General features: G+C 42.6%; 11 non-coding genes across 11 annotated transcripts; all 11 read left to right on the plus strand.

Annotated features, from left to right (window-relative positions):
* The first annotated feature begins 408 nt into the window (after positions 1-408).
* TRNAD-GUC (transfer RNA aspartic acid (anticodon GUC)) lies at positions 409-480 on the plus strand. The gene has a single exon. It is a non-coding gene; the product is annotated as a tRNA-Asp (tRNA).
* Positions 481-1,421: 941 nt separating this feature from the next.
* Positions 1,422-1,493, plus strand: TRNAD-GUC (transfer RNA aspartic acid (anticodon GUC)). The gene has a single exon. It is a non-coding gene; the product is annotated as a tRNA-Asp (tRNA).
* Positions 1,494-3,448: 1,955 nt separating this feature from the next.
* TRNAD-GUC (transfer RNA aspartic acid (anticodon GUC)) lies at positions 3,449-3,520 on the plus strand. Its single transcript has one exon. It is a non-coding gene; the product is annotated as a tRNA-Asp (tRNA).
* A 941-nt stretch (positions 3,521-4,461) lies between these two features.
* Positions 4,462-4,533, plus strand: TRNAD-GUC (transfer RNA aspartic acid (anticodon GUC)). Its single transcript has one exon. It is a non-coding gene; the product is annotated as a tRNA-Asp (tRNA).
* Positions 4,534-5,474: 941 nt separating this feature from the next.
* TRNAD-GUC (transfer RNA aspartic acid (anticodon GUC)) lies at positions 5,475-5,546 on the plus strand. Its single transcript has one exon. It is a non-coding gene; the product is annotated as a tRNA-Asp (tRNA).
* Positions 5,547-6,488: 942 nt separating this feature from the next.
* On the plus strand, positions 6,489-6,560 carry TRNAD-GUC (transfer RNA aspartic acid (anticodon GUC)). The gene has a single exon. It is a non-coding gene; the product is annotated as a tRNA-Asp (tRNA).
* Positions 6,561-7,502: 942 nt separating this feature from the next.
* Positions 7,503-7,574, plus strand: TRNAD-GUC (transfer RNA aspartic acid (anticodon GUC)). The gene has a single exon. It is a non-coding gene; the product is annotated as a tRNA-Asp (tRNA).
* A 1,956-nt stretch (positions 7,575-9,530) lies between these two features.
* Positions 9,531-9,602, plus strand: TRNAD-GUC (transfer RNA aspartic acid (anticodon GUC)). Its single transcript has one exon. It is a non-coding gene; the product is annotated as a tRNA-Asp (tRNA).
* A 1,956-nt stretch (positions 9,603-11,558) lies between these two features.
* On the plus strand, positions 11,559-11,630 carry TRNAD-GUC (transfer RNA aspartic acid (anticodon GUC)). The gene has a single exon. It is a non-coding gene; the product is annotated as a tRNA-Asp (tRNA).
* Positions 11,631-13,430: 1,800 nt separating this feature from the next.
* TRNAD-GUC (transfer RNA aspartic acid (anticodon GUC)) lies at positions 13,431-13,502 on the plus strand. Its single transcript has one exon. It is a non-coding gene; the product is annotated as a tRNA-Asp (tRNA).
* An 861-nt stretch (positions 13,503-14,363) lies between these two features.
* Positions 14,364-14,435, plus strand: TRNAD-GUC (transfer RNA aspartic acid (anticodon GUC)). Its single transcript has one exon. It is a non-coding gene; the product is annotated as a tRNA-Asp (tRNA).
* Positions 14,436-15,134: the final 699 nt, after the last annotated feature.

Below are 15,134 nucleotides of genomic sequence, written 5' to 3' on the forward strand. Positions count from 1 at the left end.
GTACTCCCGCGAGTTTGATCCCCCGCAGCGACGATCTTAATTTTCTTTTGGTTTGTTTTAATTGAATTCGAAATTCGGCAGTGGTGAACCGGATGATTTGGGTTTGTTCCCCAACAACGAAATTCGGAATTGGATTCCTTTTTCTCTGGTGTGTGTTAGCGAATAATATATTTTACAGAGGTCGATGCAATACAGTAGTGAGTATTCCGGCTTGTCACTCGAGACACCTGAGTTTGAACCCCGACAATAATAAGTTTAATTTTCTTTTGACAATTTTCACCGGATTTGAAACTGGATTGCTTGTTCCGAATCTTCGACTGATAAAATCTAGAGCGTTAACGACGGATCACTCTTTCTAAAGACGATTGGTAAAATCTGGAGCGTTAACAAACAATTTATCTTTTATGAGTCGTTGTAGTATAGTGGTGAGTATTCCTGCCTGTCACGCAGGTGACCCGGGTTCGATCCCCGGCAACGGCGCGCGATTTTCATTTTATTTTCCGTAGTTTTGACGGAATTCGAAATTGGACAGCGGTGAACCTGGGTTCGGTCCCCGGCAACGGCGATTTTAATTTTATTTCCGTAGTTTTGACGGAACTCGAAATTGGACAGCGGTGAACCTGTCATGCCGGCAGTTTGGGTTCGATCCCCAACAACGGTAGTTGGACGAAAGTCGGAACTGGATTGCTGTTCCTAGCCTAAAAAATGGTTTATGAAATCTCGTGTGTTAACAAATAATATGTGTTCAGAGGTCGTTGCAGTGGTACAGTGGTGAGTATTTCCGCTTGTCGCTCGAGTTATTATGTTCCAGAGGTCGTTGCAGTACAAGGGTGAGCATTCCTGCTTGTCGCTCGAGTGACCCGACTTTGATCCCCGACAATAACAAGTTTAATCTTGTTTTGACAATTTTAATCGGATTCAAAATTGGACTACTCTCTGTAACGGCGATGGATGAAATCTGGTGTGTTAACAAATATTATAATTTTTCGAAAGTCGTCGTTGTAGAGTGGTGAGTACTCCCGCGAGTTTGATCCCCCGCAGCGACGATTTTAATCGTCTTTTGGTTTGTTTTAATTGAATTCGAAATTCGGCAGTGGTGAACCGGATGATTTGGGTTTGTTCCCCAACAACGAAATTCGGAATTGGATTCCTTTTTCTCTCGTGTGTGTTAGCGAATAATATATTTTACAGAGGTCGATGCAATACAGTAGTGAGTATTCCGGCTTGTCACACGAGACACCTGAGTTTGAACCCCGACAATAATAAGTTTAATTTTCTTTTGACAATTTTCACCGGATTTGAAACTGGATTGCTTGTTCCGAATCTTCGACTGATAAAATCTAGAGCGTTAACGACGGATCACTCTTTCTAAAGACGATTGGTAAAATCTGGAGCGTTAACAAACAATTTATCTTTTATGAGTCGTTGTAGTATAGTGGTGAGTATTCCTGCCTGTCACGCAGGTGACCCGGGTTCGAACCCCGGCAACGGCGCGCGATTTTTCATTTTATTTTCCGTAGTTTTGACGGAATTCGAAATTGGACAGCGGTGAACCTGGGTTCGGTCCCCGGCAACGGCGATTTTAATTTTATTTCCGTAGTTTTGACGGAACTCGAAATTGGACAGCGGTGAACCTGTCATGCCTGCAGTTTGGGTTCGATCCCCAACAACGGTAGTTGGACGAAAGTCGGAACTGGATTGCTGTTCCTAGCCTAAAAAATGGTTTATGAAATCTCGTGTGTTAACAAATAATATGTGTTCAGAGGTCGTTGCAGTGGTACAGTGGTGAGTATTTCCGCTTGTCGCTCGAGTTATTATGTTCCAGAGGTCGTTGCAGTACAAGGGTGAGCATTCCTGCTTGTCGCTCGAGTGACCCGACTTTGATCCCCGACAATAACAAGTTTAATCTTGTTTTGACAATTTTAATCGGATTCAAAATTGGACTACTCTCTGTAACGGCGATGGATGAAATCTGGTGTGTTAACAAATATTATAATTTTTCGAAAGTCGTCGTTGTAGAGTGGTGAGTACTCCCGCGAGTTTGATCCCCCGCAGCGACGATTTTAATCGTCTTTTGGTTTGTTTTAATTGAATTCGAAATTCGGCAGTGGTGAACCGGATGATTTGGGTTTGTTCCCCAACAACGAAATTCGGAATTGGATTCCTTTTTCTCTCGTGTGTGTTAGCGAATAATATATTCTACAGAGGTCGATGCAATACAGTAGTGAGTATTCCGGCTTGTCACTCGAGACACCTGAGTTTGAACCCCGACAATAATAAGTTTAATTTTCTTTTGACAATTTTCACCGGATTTGAAACTGGATTGCTTGTTCCGAATCTTCGACTGATAAAATCTAGAGCGTTAACGACGGATCACTCTTTCTAAAGACGATTGGTAAAATCTGGAGCGTTAACAAACAATTTATCTTTTATGAGTCGTTGTAGAATAGTGGTGAGTATTCCTGCCTGTCACGCAGGTGACCCGGGTTCGATCCCCGGCAACGGCGCGCGATTTTCATTTTATTTTCCGTAGTTTTGACGGAATTCGAAATTGGACAGCGGTGAACCTGGGTTCGGTCCCCGGCAACGGCGATTTTTATTTTATTTCCGTAGTTTTGACGGAACTCGAAATTGGACAGCGGTGAACCTGTCATGCCGGCAGTTTGGGTTCGATCCCCAACAACGGTAGTTGGACGAAAGTCGGAACTGGATTGCTGTTCCTAGCCTAAAAAATGGTTTATGAAATCTCGTGTGTTAACAAATAATATGTGTTCAGAGGTCGTTGCAGTGGTACAGTGGTGAGTATTTCCGCTTGTCGCTCGAGTTATTATGTTCCAGAGGTCGTTGCAGTACAAGGGTGAGCATTCCTGCTTGTCGCTCGAGTGACCCGACTTTAATCCCCGACAATAACAAGTTTAATCTTGTTTTGACAATTTTAATCGGATTCAAAATTGGACTACTCTCTGTAACGGCGATGGATGAAATCTGGTGTGTTAACAAATATTATAATTTTTCGAAAGTCGTCGTTGTAGAGTGGTGAGTACTCCCGCGAGTTTGATCCCCCGCAGCGACGATTTTAATCGTCTTTTGGTTTGTTTTAATTGAATTCGAAATTCGGCAGTGGTGAACCGGATGATTTGGGTTTGTTCCCCAACAACGAAATTCGGAATTGGATTCCTTTTTCTCTCGTGTGTGTTAGCGAATAATATATTTTACAGAGGTCGATGCAATACAGTAGTGAGTATTCCGGCTTGTCACTCGAGACACCTGAGTTTGAACCCCGACAATAATAAGTTTAATTTTCTTTTGACAATTTTCACCGGATTTGAAACTGGATTGCTTGTTCCGAATCTTCGACTGATAAAATCTAGAGCGTTAACGACGGATCACTCTTTCTAAAGACGATTGGTAAAATCTGGAGCGTTAACAAACAATTCATCTTTTATGAGTCGTTGTAGTATAGTGGTGAGTATTCCTGCCTGTCACGCAGGTGACCCGGGTTCGATCCCCGGCAACGGCGCGCGATTTTCATTTTATTTTCCGTAGTTTTGACGGAATTCGAAATTGGACAGCGGTGAACCTGGGTTCGGTCCCCGGCAACGGCGATTTTTATTTTATTTCCGTAGTTTTGACGGAACTCGAAATTGGACAGCGGTGAACCTGTCATGCCGGCAGTTTGGGTTCGATCCCCAACAACGGTAGTTGGACGAAAGTCGGAACTGGATTGCTGTTCCTAGCCTAAAAAATGGTATATGAAATCTCGTGTGTTAACAAATAATATGTGTTCAGAGGTCGTTGCAGTGGTACAGTGGTGAGTATTTCCGCTTGTCGCTCGAGTTATTATGTTCCAGAGGTCGTTGCAGTACAAGGGTGAGCATTCCTGCTTGTCGCTCGAGTGACCCGACTTTGATCCCCGACAATAACAAGTTTAATCTTGTTTTGACAATTTTAATCGGATTCAAAATTGGACTACTCTCTGTAACGGCGATGGATGAAATCTGGTGTGTTAACAAATATTATAATTTTTCGAAAGTCGTCGTTGTAGAGTGGTGAGTACTCCCGCGAGTTTGATCCCCCGCAGCGACGATTTTAATCGTCTTTTGGTTTGTTTTAATTGAATTCGAAATTCGGCAGTGGTGAACCGGATGATTTGGGTTTGTTCCCCAACAACGAAATTCGGAATTGGATTCCTTTTTCTCTCGTGTGTGTTAGCGAATAATATATTTTACAGAGGTCGATGCAATACAGTAGTGAGTATTCCGGCTTGTCACTCGAGACACCTGAGTTTGAACCCCGACAATAATAAGTTTAATTTTCTTTTGACAATTTTCACCGGATTTGAAACTGGATTGCTTGTTCCGAATCTTCGACTGATAAAATCTAGAGCGTTAACGACGGATCACTCTTTCTAAAGACGATTGGTAAAATCTGGAGCGTTAACAAACAATTTATCTTTTATGAGTCGTTGTAGTATAGTGGTGAGTATTCCTGCCTGTCACGCAGGTGACCCGGGTTCGATCCCCGGCAACGGCGCGCGATTTTCATTTTATTTTCCGTAGTTTTGACGGAATTCGAAATTGGACAGCGGTGAACCTGGGTTCGGTCCCCGGCAACGGCGATTTTTATTTTATTTCCGTAGTTTTGACGGAACTCGAAATTGGACAGCGGTGAACCTGTCATGCCGGCAGTTTGGGTTCGATCCCCAACAACGGTAGTTGGACGAAAGTCGGAACTGGATTGCTGTTCCTAGCCTAAAAAATGGTTTATGAAATCTCGTGTGTTAACAAATAATATGTGTTCAGAGGTCGTTGCAGTGGTACAGTGGTGAGTATTTCCGCTTGTCGCTCGAGTTATTATGTTCCAGAGGTCGTTGCAGTACAAGGGTGAGCATTCCTGCTTGTCGCTCGAGTGACCCGACTTTGATCCCCGACAATAACAAGTTTAATCTTGTTTTGACAATTTTAATCGGATTCAAAATTGGACTACTCTCTGTAACGGCGATGGATGAAATCTGGTGTGTTAACAAATATTATAATTTTTCGAAAGTCGTCGTTGTAGAGTGGTGAGTACTCCCGCGAGTTTGATCCCCCGCAGCGACGATTTTAATCGTCTTTTGGTTTGTTTTAATTGAATTCGAAATTCGGCAGTGGTGAACCGGATGATTTGGGTTTGTTCCCCAACAACGAAATTCGGAATTGGATTCCTTTTTCTCTCGTGTGTGTTAGCGAATAATATATTTTACAGAGGTCGATGCAATACAGTAGTGAGTATTCCGGCTTGTCACACGAGACACCTGAGTTTGAACCCCGACAATAATAAGTTTAATTTTCTTTTGACAATTTTCACCGGATTTGAAACTGGATTGCTTGTTCCGAATCTTCGACTGATAAAATCTAGAGCGTTAACGACGGATCACTCTTTCTAAAGACGATTGGTAAAATCTGGAGCGTTAACAAACAATTTATCTTTTATGAGTCGTTGTAGTATAGTGGTGAGTATTCCTGCCTGTCACGCAGGTGACCCGGGTTCGATCCCCGGCAACGGCGCGCGATTTTTCATTTTATTTTCCGTAGTTTTGACGGAATTCGAAATTGGACAGCGGTGAACCTGGGTTCGGTCCCTGGCAACGGCGATTTTAATTTTATTTCCGTAGTTTTGACGGAACTCGAAATTGGACAGCGGTGAACCTGTCATGCCGGCAGTTTTGGTTCGATCCCCAACAACGGTAGTTGGACGAAAGTCGGAACTGGATTGCTGTTCCTAGCCTAAAAAATGGTTTATGAAATCTCGTGTGTTAACAAATAATATGTGTTCAGAGGTCGTTGCAGTGGTACAGTGGTGAGTATTTCCGCTTGTCGCTCGAGTTATTATGTTCCAGAGGTCGTTGCAGTACAAGGGTGAGCATTCCTGCTTGTCGCTCGAGTGACCCGACTTTGATCCCCGACAATAACAAGTTTAATCTTGTTTTGACAATTTTAATCGGATTCAAAATTGGACTACTCTCTGTAACGGCGATGGATGAAATCTGGTGTGTTAACAAATATTATAATTTTTCGAAAGTCGTCGTTGTAGAGTGGTGAGTACTCCCGCGAGTTTGATCCCCCGCAGCGACGATTTTAATCGTCTTTTGGTTTGTTTTAATTGAATTCGAAATTCGGCAGTGGTGAACCGGATGATTTGGGTTTGTTCCCCAACAACGAAATTCGGAATTGGATTCCTTTTTCTCTCGTGTGTGTAAGCGAATAATATATTTTACAGAGGTCGATGCAATACAGTAGTGAGTATTCCGGCTTGTCACTCGAGACACCTGAGTTTGAACCCCGACAATAATAAGTTTAATTTTCTTTTGACAATTTTCACCGGATTTGAAACTGGATTGCTTGTTCCGAATCTTCGACTGATAAAATCTAGAGCGTTAACGACGGATCACTCTTTCTAAAGACGATTGGTAAAATCTGGAGCGTTAACAAACAATTTATCTTTTATGAGTCGTTGTAGTATAGTGGTGAGTATTCCTGCCTGTCACGCAGGTGACCCGGGTTCGATCCCCGGCAACGGCGCGCGATTTTTCATTTTATTTTCCGTAGTTTTGACGGAATTCGAAATTGGACAGCGGTGAACCTGGGTTCGGTCCCCGGCAACGGCGATTTTAATTTTATTTCCGTAGTTTTGACGGAACTCGAAATTGGACAGCGGTGAACCTGTCATGCCGGCAGTTTTGGTTCGATCCCCAACAACGGTAGTTGGACGAAAGTCGGAACTGGATTGCTGTTCCTAGCCTAAAAAATGGTTTATGAAATCTCGTGTGTTAACAAATAATATGTGTTCAGAGGTCGTTGCAGTGGTACAGTGGTGAGTATTTCCGCTTGTCGCTCGAGTTATTATGTTCCAGAGGTCGTTGCAGTACAAGGGTGAGCATTCCTGCTTGTCGCTCGAGTGACCCGACTTTGATCCCCGACAATAACAAGTTTAATCTTGTTTTGACAATTTTAATCGGATTCAAAATTGGACTACTCTCTGTAACGGCGATGGATGAAATCTGGTGTCTTAACAAATATTATAATTTTTCGAAAGTCGTCGTTGTAGAGTGGTGAGTACTCCCGCGAGTTTGATCCCCCGCAGCGACGATTTTAATCGTCTTTTGGTTTGTTTTAATTGAATTCGAAATTCGGCAGTGGTGAACCGGATGATTTGGGTTTGTTCCCCAACAACGAAATTCGGAATTGGATTCCTTTTTCTCTCGTGTGTGTAAGCGAATAATATATTTTACAGAGGTCGATGCAATACAGTAGTGAGTATTCCGGCTTGTCACTCGAGACACCTGAGTTTGAACCCCGACAATAATAAGTTTAATTTTCTTTTGACAATTTTCACCGGATTTGAAACTGGATTGCTTGTTCCGAATCTTCGACTGATAAAATCTAGAGCGTTAACGACGGATCACTCTTTCTAAAGACGATTGGTAAAATCTGGAGCGTTAACAAACAATTTATCTTTTATGAGTCGTTGTAGTATAGTGGTGAGTATTCCTGCCTGTCACGCAGGTGACCCGGGTTCGATCCCCGGCAACGGCGCGCGATTTTTCATTTTATTTTCCGTAGTTTTGACGGAATTCGAAATTGGACAGCGGTGAACCTGGGTTCGGTCCCCGGCAACGGCGATTTTAATTTTATTTCCGTAGTTTTGACGGAACTCGAAATTGGACAGCGGTGAACCTGTCATGCCGGCAGTTTTGGTTCGATCCCCAACAACGGTAGTTGGACGAAAGTCGGAACTGGATTGCTGTTCCTAGCCTAAAAAATGGTTTATGAAATCTCGTGTGTTAACAAATAATATGTGTTCAGAGGTCGTTGCAGTGGTACAGTGGTGAGTATTTCCGCTTGTCGCTCGAGTTATTATGTTCCAGAGGTCGTTGCAGTACAAGGGTGAGCATTCCTGCTTGTCGCTCGAGTGACCCGACTTTGATCCCCGACAATAACAAGTTTAATCTTGTTTTGACAATTTTAATCGGATTCAAAATTGGACTACTCTCTGTAACGGCGATGGATGAAATCTGGTGTCTTAACAAATATTATAATTTTTCGAAAGTCGTCGTTGTAGAGTGGTGAGTACTCCCGCGAGTTTGATCCCCCGCAGCGACGATTTTAATCGTCTTTTGGTTTGTTTTAATTGAATTCGAAATTCGGCAGTGGTGAACCGGATGATTTGGGTTTGTTCCCCAACAACGAAATTCGGAATTGGATTCCTTTTTCTCTCGTGTGTGTTAGCGAATAATATATTTTACAGAGGTCGATGCAATACAGTAGTGAGTATTCCGGCTTGTCACTCGAGACACCTGAGTTTGAACCCCGACAATAATAAGTTTAATTTTCTTTTGACAATTTTCACCGGATTTGAAACTGGATTGCTTGTTCCGAATCTTCGACTGATAAAATCTAGAGCGTTAACGACGGATCACTCTTTCTAAAGACGATTGGTAAAATCTGGAGCGTTAACAAACAATTTATCTTTTATGAGTCGTTGTAGTATAGTGGTGAGTATTCTTGCCTGTCACGCAGGTGACCCGGGTTCAATCCCCGGCAACGGCGCGCGATTTTTCATTTTATTTTCCGTAGTTTTGACGGAATTCGAAATTGGACAGCGGTGAACCTGGGTTCGGTCCCCGGCAACGGCGATTTTAATTTTATTTCCGTAGTTTTGACGGAACTCGAAATTGGACAGCGGTGAACCTGTCATGCCGGCAGTTTGGGTTCGATCCCCAACAACGGTAGTTGGACGAAAGTCGGAACTGGATTGCTGTTCCTAGCCTAAAAAATGGTTTATGAAATCTCGTGTGTTAACAAATAATATGTGTTCAGAGGTCGTTGCAGTGGTACAGTGGTGAGTATTTCTGCTTGTCGCTCGAGTTATTATGTTCCAGAGGTCGTTGCAGTACAAGGGTGAGCATTCCTGCTTGTCGCTCGAGTGACCCGACTTTGATCCCCGACAATAACAAGTTTAATCTTGTTTTGACAATTTTAATCGGATTCAAAATTGGACTACTCTCTGTAACGGCGATGGATGAAATCTGGTGTTTTAACAAATATTATAATTTTTCGAAAGTCGTCGTTGTAGAGTGGTGAGTACTCCCGCGAGTTTGATCCCCCGCAGCGACGATTTTAATCGTCTTTTGGTTTGTTTTAATTGAATTCGAAATTCGGCAGTGGTGAACCGGATGATTTGGGTTTGTTCCCCAACAACGAAATTCGGAATTGGATTCCTTTTTCTCTCGTGTGTGTTAGCGAATAATATATTTTACAGAGGTCGATGCAATACAGTAGTGAGTATTCCGGCTTGTCACTCGAGACACCTGAGTTTGAACCCCGACAATAATAAGTTTAATTTTCTTTTGACAATTTTCACCGGATTTGAAACTGGATTGCTTGTTCCGAATCTTCGACTGATAAAATCTAGAGCGTTAACGACGGATCACTCTTTCTAAAGACGATTGGTAAAATCTGGAGCGTTAACAAACAATTTATCTTTTATGAGTCGTTGTAGTATAGTGGTGAGTATTCCTGCCTGTCACGCAGGTGACCCGGGTTCGAACCCCGGCAACGGCGCGCGATTTTTCATTTTATTTTCCGTATTTTTGACGGAATTCGAAATTGGACAGCGGTGAACCTGGGTTCGGTCCCCGGCAACGGCGATTTTAATTTTATTTCCGTAGTTTTGACGGAACTCGAAATTGGACAGCGGTGAACCTGTCATGCCGGCAGTTTTGGTTCGATCCCCAACAACGGTAGTTGGACGAAAGTCGGAACTGGATTGCTGTTCCTAGCCTAAAAAATGGTTTATGAAATCTCGTGTGTTAACAAATAATATGTGTTCAGAGGTCGTTGCAGTGGTACAGTGGTGAGTATTTCCGCTTGTCGCTCGAGTTATTATGTTCCAGAGGTCGTTGCAGTACAAGGGTGAGCATTCCTGCTTGTCGCTCGAGTGACCCGACTTTGATCCCCGACAATAACAAGTTTAATCTTGTTTTGACAATTTTAATCGGATTCAAAATTGGACTACTCTCTGTAACGGCGATGGATGAAATCTGGTGTGTTAACAAATATTATAATTTTTCGAAAGTCGTCGTTGTAGAGTGGTGAGTACTCCCGCGAGTTTGATCCCCCGCAGCGACGATTTTAATTTTCTTTTGGTTTGTTTTAATTGAATTCGAAATTCGGCAGTGGTGAACCGGATGATTTGGGTTTGTTCCCCAACAACGAAATTCGGAATTGGATTCCTTTTTCTCTCGTGTGTGTTAGCGAATAATATATTTTACAGAGGTCGATGCAATACAGTAGTGAGTATTCCGGCTTGTCACTCGAGACACCTGAGTTTGAACCCCGACAATAATAAGTTTAATTTTCTTTTGACAATTTTCACCGGATTTGAAACTGGATTGCTTGTTCCGAATCTTCGACTGATAAAATCTAGAGCGTTAACGACGGATCACTCTTTCTAAAGACGATTGGTAAAATCTGGAGCGTTAACAAACAATTCATCTTTTATGAGTCGTTGTAGTATAGTGGTGAGTATTCCTACCTGTCACGCAGGTGACCCGGGTTCGATCCCCGGCAACGGCGCGCGATTTTTCATTTTATTTTTCGTAGTTTTGACGGAATTCGAAATTGGACAGCGGTGAACCTGGGTTCGGTCCCCGGCAACGGCGATTTTAATTTTATTTCCGTAGTTTTGACGGAACTCGAAATTGGACAGCGGTGAACCTGTCATGCCGGCAGTTTGGGTTCGATCCCCAACAACGGTAGTTGGACGAAAGTCGGAACTGGATTGCTGTTCCTAGCCTAAAAAATGGTTTATGAAATCTCGTGTGTTAACAAATAATATGTGTTCAGAGGTCGTTGCAGTGGTACAGTGGTGAGTATTTCTGCTTGTCGCTCGAGTTATTATGTTCCAGAGGTCGTTGCAGTACAAGGGTGAGCATTCCTGCTTGTCGCTCGAGTGACCCGACTTTGATCCCCGACAATAACAAGTTTAATCTTGTTTTGACAATTTTAATCGGATTCAAAATTGGACTACTCTCTGTAACGGCGATGGATGAAATCTGGTGTGTTAACAAATATTATAATTTTTCGAAAGTCGTCGTTGTAGAGTGGTGAGTACTCCCGCGAGTTTGATCCCCCGCAGCGACGATTTTAATCGTCTTTTGGTTTGTTTTAATTGAATTCGAAATTCGGCAGTGGTGAACCGGATGATTTGGGTTTGTTCCCCAACAACGAAATTCGGAATTGGATTCCTTTTTCTCTCGTGTGTGTTAGCGAATAATATATTTTACAGAGGTCGATGCAATACAGTAGTGAGTATTCCGGCTTGTCACTCGAGACACCTGAGTTTGAACCCCGACAATAATAAGTTTAATTTTCTTTTGACAATTTTCACCGGATTTGAAACTGGATTGCTTGTTCCGAATCTTCGACTGATAAAATCTAGAGCGTTAACGACGGATCACTCTTTCTAAAGACGATTGGTAAAATCTGGAGCGTTAACAAACAATTTATCTTTTATGAGTCGTTGTAGTATAGTGGTGAGTATTCCTGCCTGTCACGCAGGTGACCCGGGTTCGATCCCCGGCAACGGCGATTTTAATTTTATTTCCGTAGTTTTGACGGAACTCGAAATTGGACAGCGGTGAACCTGTCATGCCGGCAGTTTGGGTTCGATCCCCAACAACGGTAGTTGGACGAAAGTCGGAACTGGATTGCTGTTCCTAGCCTAAAAAATGGTTTATGAAATCTCGTGTGTTAACAAATAATATGTGTTCAGAGGTCGTTGCAGTGGTACAGTGGTGAGTATTTCCGCTTGTCGCTCGAGTTATTATGTTCCAGAGGTCGTTGCAGTACAAGGGTGAGCATTCCTGCTTGTCGCTCGAGTGACCTGACTTTGATCCCCGACAATAACAAGTTTAATCTTGTTTTGACAATTTTAATCGGATTCAAAATTGGACTACTCTCTGTAACGGCGATGGATGAAATCTGGTGTGTTAACAAATATTATAATTTTTCGAAAGTCGTCGTTGTAGAGTGGTGAGTACTCCCGCGAGTTTGATCCCCCGCAGCGACGATTTTAATTTTCTTTTGGTTTGTTTTAATTGAATTCGAAATTCGGCAGTGGTGAACCGGATGATTTGGGTTTGTTCCCCAAGAACGAAATTCGGAATTGGATTCCTTTTTCTCTCGTGTGTGTTAGCGAATAATATATTTTACAGAGGTCGATGCAATACAGTAGTGAGTATTCCGGCTTGTCACTCGAGACACCTGAGTTTGAACCCCGACAATAATAAGTTTAATTTTCTTTTGACAATTTTCACAGGATTTGAAACTGGATTGCTTGTTCTGAATCTTCGACTGATAAAATCTAGAGCGTTAACGACGGATCACTCTTTCTAAAGACGATTGGTAAAATCTGGAGCGTTAACAAACAATTTATCTTTTATGAGTCGTTGTAGTATAGTGGTGAGTATTCCTGCCTGTCACGCAGGTGACCCGGGTTCGATCCCCAACAACGGCAGTCCCCGGCAACGGTTATTTTAATTTTATTTCCGTAGTTTTGACGGAACTCGAAATTGGACAGCGGTGAACCTGTCATGCCGGCAGTTTGGGTTCGATCCCCAACAACGGTAGTTGGACGAAAGTCGGAACTGGATTGCTGTTCCTAGCCTAAAAAATGGTTTATGAAATCTCGTGTGTTAACAAATAATATGTGTTCAGAGGTCGTTGCAGTGGTACAGTGGTGAGTATTTCCGCTTGTCGCTCGAGTTATTATGTTCCAGAGGTCGTTGCAATACAAGGGTGAGCATTCCTGCTTGTCGCTCGAGTGACCTGACTTTGATCCCCGACAATAACAAGTTTAATCTTGTTTTGACAATTTTAATCGGATTCAAAATTGGACTACTCTCTGTAACGGCGATGGATGAAATCTGGTGTGTTAACAAATATTATAATTTTTCGAAAGTCGTCGTTGTAGAGTGGTGAGTACTCCCGCGAGTTTGATCCCCCGCAGCGACGATTTTAATTTTCTTTTGGTTTGTTTTAATTGAATTCGAAATTCGGCAGTGGTGAACCGGATGATTTGGGTTTGTTCCCCAACAACGAAATTCGGAATTGGATTCCTTTTTCTCTCGTGTGTGTTAGCGAATAATATATTTTACAGAGGTCGATGCAATACAGTAGTGAGTATTCCGGCTTGTCACTCGAGACACCTGAGTTTGAACCCCGACAATAATAAGTTTAATTTTCTTTTGACAATTTTCACCGGATTTGAAACTGGATTGCTTGTTCCGATTCTTCGACTGATAAAATCTAGAGCGTTTACGACGGATCACTCTTTCTAAAGACGATTGGTAAAATCTGGAGCGTTAACAAAAAATTTATCTTTTATGAGTCGTTGTAGTATAGTGGTGAGTATTCCTGCCTGTCACGCAGGTGACCCGGGTTCGATCCCCGGCAACGACGCGCGATTTTCAATTTATTTTCCGTAGTTTTGACGGAACTCGAAATTGGACAGCGGTGAACGTGTCATGCCGGCAGTTTGGGTTCGATCCCCAACAACGGTAGTTGGACGAAAGTCGGAACTGGATTGCTGTTCCTAGCCTAAAAAATGGTTTATGAAATCTCGTGTGTTAACAAATAATATGTGTTCAGAGGTCGTTGCAGTGGTACAGTGGTGAGTATTTCCGCTTGTCGCTCGAGTTATTATGTTCCAGAGGTCGTTGCAGTACAAGGGTGAGCATTCCTGCTTGTCGCTCGAGTGACCCGACTTTGATCCCCGACAATAACAACTTTAATCTTGTTTTGACAATTTTAATCGGATTCAAAATTGGACTACTCTCTGTAACGGCGATGGATGAAATCTGGTGTGTTAACAAATATTATAATTTTTCGAAAGTCGTCGTTGTAGAGTGGTGAGTACTCCCGCGAGTTTGATCCCCCGCAGCGACGATTTTAATTTTCTTTTGGTTTGTTTTAATTGAATTCGAAATTCGGCAGTGGTGAACCGGATGATTTGGGTTTGTTCCCCAACAACGAAATTCGGAATTGGATTCCTTTTTCTCTCGTGTGTGTTAGCGAATAATATATTTTACAGAGGTCGATGCAATACAGTAGTGAGTATTCCGGCTTGTCACACGAGACACCTGAGTTTGAACCCCGACAATAATAAGTTTAATTTTCTTTTGACAATTTTCACCGGATTTGAAACTGGATTGCTTGTTCCGAATCTTCGACTGATAAAATCTAGAGCGTTAACGACGGATCACTCTTTCTAAAGACGATTGGTAAAATCTGGAGCGTTAACAAACAATTTATCTTTTATGAGTCGTTGTAGTATAGTGGTGAGTATTCCTGCCTGTCACGCAGGTGACCCGGGTTCGATCCCCGGCAACGGCGCGCGATTTTTCATTTTATTTTCCGTAGTTTTGACGGAATTCGAAATTGGACAGCGGTGAACCTGGGTTCGGTCCCCGGCAACGGCGATTTTAATTTTATTTCCGTAGTTTTGACGGAACTCGAAATTGGACAGCGGTGAACCTGTCATGCCGGCAGTTTGGGTTCGATCCCCAAACACGGTAGTTGGACGAAAGTCGGAACTGGATTGCTGTTCCTAGCCTAAAAAATGGTTTATGAAATCTCGTGTGTTAACAAATAATATGTGTTCAGAGGTCGTTGCAGTGGTACAGTGGTGAGTATTTCCGCTTGTCGCTCGAGTTATTATGTTCCAGAGGTCGTTGCAGTACAAGGGTGAGCATTCCTGCTTGTCGCTCGAGTGACCCGACTTTGATCCCCGACAATAACAAGTTTAATCTTGTTTTGACAATTTTAATCGGATTCAAAATTGGACTACTCTCTGTAACGGCGATGGATGAAATCTGGTGTGTTAAGAAATATTATAATTTTTCGAAAGTCGTCGTTGTAGAGTGGTGAGTACTCCCGCGAGTTTGATCCCCCGCAGCGACGATTTTAATTTTCTTTTGGTTTGTTTTAATTGAATTCGAAATTCGGCAGTGGTGAACCGGATGATTTGGGTTTGTTCCCCAACAACGAAATTCGGAATTGGATTCCTTTTTCTCTCGTGTGTGTTAGCGAATA

This window comes from Cucurbita pepo, chromosome 17 (genome assembly GCF_057944985.1).
Source record: "Cucurbita pepo subsp. pepo isolate OVF chromosome 17, ASM5794498v1, whole genome shotgun sequence".
Lineage (NCBI taxonomy): Eukaryota > Viridiplantae > Streptophyta > Magnoliopsida > Cucurbitales > Cucurbitaceae > Cucurbita > Cucurbita pepo.